The sequence below is a fragment of the Ailuropoda melanoleuca genome, chromosome 10 (genome assembly GCF_002007445.2).
Source record: "Ailuropoda melanoleuca isolate Jingjing chromosome 10, ASM200744v2, whole genome shotgun sequence".
Taxonomy (NCBI): domain Eukaryota; kingdom Metazoa; phylum Chordata; class Mammalia; order Carnivora; family Ursidae; genus Ailuropoda; species Ailuropoda melanoleuca.
This window is the reverse complement of record NC_048227.1, coordinates 58,537,607-58,543,665: the sequence shown is the minus strand read 5'-3', so window position 1 is coordinate 58,543,665 and position 6,059 is coordinate 58,537,607. Positions and strand designations below refer to the sequence as shown.

Here is a 6,059-nt window from a genome sequence, read left to right as displayed (position 1 = left end):
CAAGAATTTAGATTATAGGAGTTTGTTCACCCATTTATTCCAGCTGGCCCTAAATTGCCAACATCTCTAACCATCTGATTATGATTTGGTTTCCATGAACGACATCCTAGACATTCCATGAATGATCTTTTAGTTAATATAGAACACGGATTTCAACTTTTTGAAAAGGAATGGTTCACTAGAAGGAACCTTTAAATGTCCATTTAACTAAGTTTTGCTTACCTAATTAAAACACACCAAGACTTATCTAGTTTTCTCATTTGGGTGGAGAGGTTGTTGGTAGTGATAAAATTTTCCTTTTGGCATCTTGCAAATAAACTTACATTTATATGACTATAGAGATTGATATGGATTCTGATACGGCTGCTTTTAAACTGTCCAATTTAACTTGTTTTCATTATATTTAAATTTTCAATTAATTTCAAAATTTGAAATGTTAAGACATCAGGAAAAATTTCAATTTACTTTAAGTGATTTATTTCATAGGTTGCCAAAAATATGGCATCCCAGAAACATGGGCTTACCCATGGTTATGAAATGCTGTTTTTATTTTGGTGAATGCTTAAAGAAAAAAATAGAAAGGAAAGCACTTACACATGTATTTTTATGTATACACACACACACACACACACAAACACACACACACACCAAAAAAACCCCAAATAGCAAAAAACCCAGAATAGTCCTTACACATATAAGAGTTAAACAGAAATTCTGATGAACAACTCTGAAGATTTCCCCCAACATTTAGAAAAGGTGTTCTCTAATATAGGGGAATAACATCCCATGGTCTCAAATATTCTTTTCTGATAAAGGAAGCAACTACAGAAAGCTTTTATTTGTTCAAAGTAACCAGTGCTATAGATGCAAAAAATCCTCAACTCCCCTGATACTATTTCAAAACAAACAGATCAAACTTGATTTTCATTAGAATGTTATTTCCTCATCCTAATCAAAAAACCAAGACCCAGATTATATATATATAAATATCTATGAACAGCAATAAAAACAATTATTGAATTTCATCTTCTAGACAAGAATGCCAAGTTAGTCTCTTTTTGTAAAAAACAATGACACTTTGAAGACACTTCCTATCTGCCCCTTTCGCCAGCACCGATGGAGTCGGCCTCACCTGAATCTTTTCCATTTTGTGACAGACAAGAATTCTCCACTGCCGTCTGCGACGCCAACTACTCATTCAGGATCAAGACCTCTTGGTTTATCCGCAGCATCACTTTTCTTCTTTGATTTGCTATCTATCATCAGAGTCACGGTCAGATAAAGCTTGCCCTTTTGTATCATCTTTCTTTACCGGCTTTCTGAGGATTAGGAAATACTTGAATGCACTCTAGACAATCTACATTGTCTTCAGCTTGCCAAGTATTGTCAGCATCTGTAAATCTCTTCCACTTCAGGAAATACTCCACCTTCCCATTTACTACACATTGGTCCAGTACCTTTTCCACCACAAATTCTTCAGGCTCTGCCTCTTCTACTTTTTCACTCTTTCCTTTCTGTTTCTTCCCTTTTTGCAATGTTATTTCATTGGAGGTTTTTGTTTGTTTGTTTGTTTGTTTTTTTAATTGCAGGCTTGGAGAGCTGGTATCCACCACCCCCGGGGCTGCTCCACGTCCCAGGGCTGTGGCGTCTCAGGGCCCACACAGCTCAAACTCCAGCCACATTTCTTCATTTAGCCTTTTAAAGATATCCTTTCATTATTGTTTGGCTTCCATCATTTTAACTGAAAACTTGGCTGTCTTATTATTGTGCCTCTGAACAAAATGTGTCCTGTTATTTTTTATACTAGTTATATTTACAGTTTTTGCCTTTAGTTGTTTTTTGCCTGTTTTACTATGACGGGTCTAGTTGTAACTTCCTTTGTAATTATCTGTGGCTCTGTGTCTTTTGTCAGTTTTTAAATCCTCAGATTAGGGGTGCCTTGGTGGCTCAGTCGTTAAGCGTCTGTCTTGGGCTCAGGTCATGATCCCAGCGTCCTGGGATCCAGCCCTGCATTGGGCTTCCTGCCCAGCAGGAAGCCTGCTTCTCCCTCTCCCACTCCCCCTGCTTGTGTTCCCTCTCTCTCGCTGTCTCTCTCTGTCAAGTAAATAAATGAAATCTTCAAAAATAAATAAATAAATCCTCAGATTATTTTCTCTCCAAAATTGTTTATGCTGTATTATCTCTCTCCTCTTCCAAGACTCTAATTACACAAATGTTTATACTGGGTCCCATATTTTTCTTAGTCTTCCTTTTCTGTATTTCTTAAAATCTTTATCTTGCTGTAATTATAGTGAAGTCTACATATTTTCTTCTGGTCTATATTCAAGTTCATGAATCATCTCTTCAGTTGAGTCTAAGTTGCTTTTAAATCCTTCCACTGAGCTCTTAATTTCAGTCCCAGAAGTTTTATTAGACTATTTTTAAAATATATTCAACATATCTGTTTAAATTACAGCATTTTTTTCTCTTGGTTTTCAGTGATTTGTTCCTATCTCTTGATATGCCCAGTTTTATTGTTGTTGTTTGTTTAATGCCAGACACTGTGCATGAAAAATTGTGGCGATAACTTGAAAGTCTGGATGATGTCATCTTCCTCCAAAGAAGATTTACTTTGGTTCAGGCAGGCAGTTGGCCAGAAGAATCTCTAGTCTAATCTGAGATTGATTGGATTCAGATCTGAGTTTCAGTCTCTGTGAACACTAGTCTATTTTCAGGCTAGCTTTTATTACCAGGGTGTAGTCCTTCAAGATTCCCAGTTGAAAGACTGGGCTGTTTACCAGGACCTCTCCTTTTGGAAAGCTTAAATCCCAATTTTTGTCTCCCTACACCTGCAAGATTGCCAGTGGTCCTACTCAGCATCTCTGTGCATATTCAGAATCATCCAATGCCTCATGAAGGAATGTAACTGCATATGTTAAGCTGCCCCCTTTTTCTAGAACACCTTAGACTCTGAGTATCTCTCCAATGCGTTCAAATAGATGTTTCTCTCTGCTAAAAAAAAATCTAGGTTTTTTGGTTTTTCTCATATGGAGGATTGATCTGATACAAGCTAGTCCCTCATAACTAGCACCAGAAGTCTTCCCCTCAGGAGTTTATAACTAGTACTGCTCCATTTTACCATCCTTAGTTCTTGCCCTTGAGGAACTTTACTTTAAAACTCAGTCCTGGCTGCTATAAAGAAAAATCCAGGATAAAAAACCAAAAACCAAAGACAAAAAAAACTAATGCCTTGGGGCACCTGGGTGGCTCAGACCGTTAAGCATCTGCCTTTGGCTCGGGGCACGATCTCAGGGTCCTGGGATTGAAACCCACATCAGGTTCCCTGCTCAGCAGAGTCTGCTTCTCTGACCCTCTGACCCTCCTCCCCGCTTGTGCATTCTCTCTCTCTCTCTCACTCTCTCTCTCTCCCCCTGTCTCAAATAAATTTTTAAAAAACCTGATGCCTTGGATATTGAATATTATTTTTCAAGCATATCGTCTAATATCGACAAAATAACTAACAATTGTTCAGTGTTTACTCTAGGAAATGTCCTAGTATGTCTCATGCATTAATTCATTTAATGGGATAGAATGAGAGTCCAGTGCTGTTCCATATCCCTTAATTATAGAATTTGACCAAGGGTGAGTCATGGGTTAAAGATGATATGTAATTTAACAAACACAACACAACAATTCAGCAAACATAGCCAAGGCCCAACTAAGGAAAAAGTTTAGTGCTATCTAAGCTATCAGATGACAGGGAATGCACAGAGGAAAAGGTAATCTACAAGCCTCAAACTGCTTCCCCAGCAGTCTTTTTTTTTTTTTTTTTAAAGATTTTATTTAGTTATTCGACAGAGATAGAGACAGCCAGCGAGAGAGGGAACACAAGCAGGGGGAGTGGGAGAGGAAGAAGAAGGCTCACAGTGGAGGAGCCTGATGTGGGGCTCGATCCCAGAACGCTGGGATCATGTCCTGAACCGAAGGCAAACGCTTAACCGCTGTGCCACCCAGGCGCCCCTCCAGCAGTCTTTTTCCAGTGGGAACTTGCTCCAGTGAGCAAGCTTTCTTTCCACTCATGTGCAACCTGGCAGAGGTGATGTCTAAAATAAGCAGCAGGAAGAAGTAACAGGAAGAGAAGAGAGAACAATCAAAATCTTATGTCAACGGTCCCTGGGTACCAAGAATCAGCTTATTTGCATTCAACAGACACCAAATAATGGCAGATTTAGGCCATGGAAATGAGCTGGGTGACCCATATAAGAATGCATTGGGTGTGATATGGTATTAATGGCCCAAGACCCAGTCAGGAAGTGAAGGAGATATTTCGGCTGTTGGCCCAGAAAAGCAGACGTATACACCAAACACAAGGCACGGAGCATAGAACACGGCAATCCCACTCCAATTTCATCTCTCAGCCAGACACTCTTCAGGGCCAGACCCTCCTCACCCTTTTGGATCCTTGTGCCTAGTAATAAACAATGTGGGTGGACCTCCTTCTTGCTATTGGATGGAATTCTATCTAGCTTCCTCAGGACTCCAAAGAATTTTGTTTCCACCAGTGGAAGCAGTCTGAGGCGGGAGAAGTCGAGGCTGTCAAGTAAGTCTGCCTTAGTTCAAGTCTTGGCTCTCACTGTCACTTAGGTGACTGGGTAAATCATTTAACCTCTCTGATGCGCAGTACCCTCATTGTGAAATGGAGATGATGATAAAAATAATCAAGATGACATAAGATAATGCTAGTGAAGTGCTTGGCAAAAAAAAAGTAAATGAATAAAGCAAAATAAATGTTGGCTACGGCCATTATTTAACTTAATTTGGGGTCCTGGAGTGTGTAGGAAGGTCTTAGGCTATTGTCATTGGATTCCTCATTTGAGAAGTGGCCTCAGGAGTGTTGTGGAAGGGGAAGGAAGAAGTGGAAAACAGGGTTCCATGGTTCTACGGGTGAGCAGGGGTTTAATCCCACAGGGACGGTGCTCCTCAGGCTGGTATCCAGACATTTTTGGAGAAACATTGCACAAATGGATGACTCTGGGAAGTCATTAGCCAGGTTTCCTGTTTTCACTTCTTCCTAGCAAGAAACTGGTTCTATTTCAGAGACATCACAGGTCTCAGCTTCCCTGTTCCTCCCCACTCCAGAAACACTGAGGCTGGCACAGTCCTAGGTTGATCATGAATGGATGATGCCACCCACCCGTGTGGTCAGAAGTGCTCTTCCACGGAGCTCAGGGGTCTCCCATTCACCAAAATTTCTCCTCAGTAAAGAATTAAACATCAATTATTTAGCTTTTAACATGAATTGAATTAATGTGTCATTTTGCCCAAGCGTATTTGCATTTTATGCCTACTTTCGCTCCGGAATGAAAAACCAAGAAACAGCAGTAAGAAGGGGAACTCTAGAAGAGCCATCTTAGAGTCAGAATCTCTCCCCCCCAATCCCTACTTCCAGTTCTCATTAGCTGTGTGGTTTTGGGTAATTTATTTGTCCTCTATTGTCCTTGACATCCTCATTTAAGGGTCTCAGAGTTCCTTCCAGCTCTAAAAACCATGTCTGTGAGAGTGGTATTAGTTAGAGGACCTGAAGCCAGCCCAGAAATCACCCACAGGCATATACAGTCACCCCATACCCAACATGACCCAGGAAGCTTTGAGCACACCCACTGTGCCCTCTCGCCTGCCCCTCCCCCAGTCCCTTGTGAGTCTCCCCCACTCTCACCCTACCCTGAGGACAGGGCCTCACCTCAGCCCATCTCTGAGGGTGGTGGTAACCAGCCCCCACTCCAGCCTCCCTGTGCAGCCCATCCCCCCTTCCCCTCCCAATCCCCATTTCCTGTCTAGCAGATTTACAACGCAGTTCAAAGAAGGAAGGATGATATAACAGCTTTCCTGCTCCCTCCCTCTCCCAACTGACTTAGTCTAGCTGGTTTGGGGCCAAGTGGTTTTGTTCTCTTCAGCCTGCCATAAGTAAAAATACTCCAGGCCCCAGCCCTCCCGCCTGTGACATGGCGTCAGCTCCCAAACCCACTGGTCAGGCTTTTGCTCGTGGGCGGGAAGGAGGCAGCCCTGTGCAGTGTTGGAGT

At 41.6% G+C, this 6,059-nt stretch overlaps 1 pseudogene; it reads right to left on the bottom strand.

Moving 5' to 3' along the window:
• Positions 1–789: 789 nt before the first annotated feature.
• LOC100481242 lies at positions 790–5,388 on the bottom strand (annotated as a pseudogene).
• Positions 5,389–6,059: the final 671 nt, after the last annotated feature.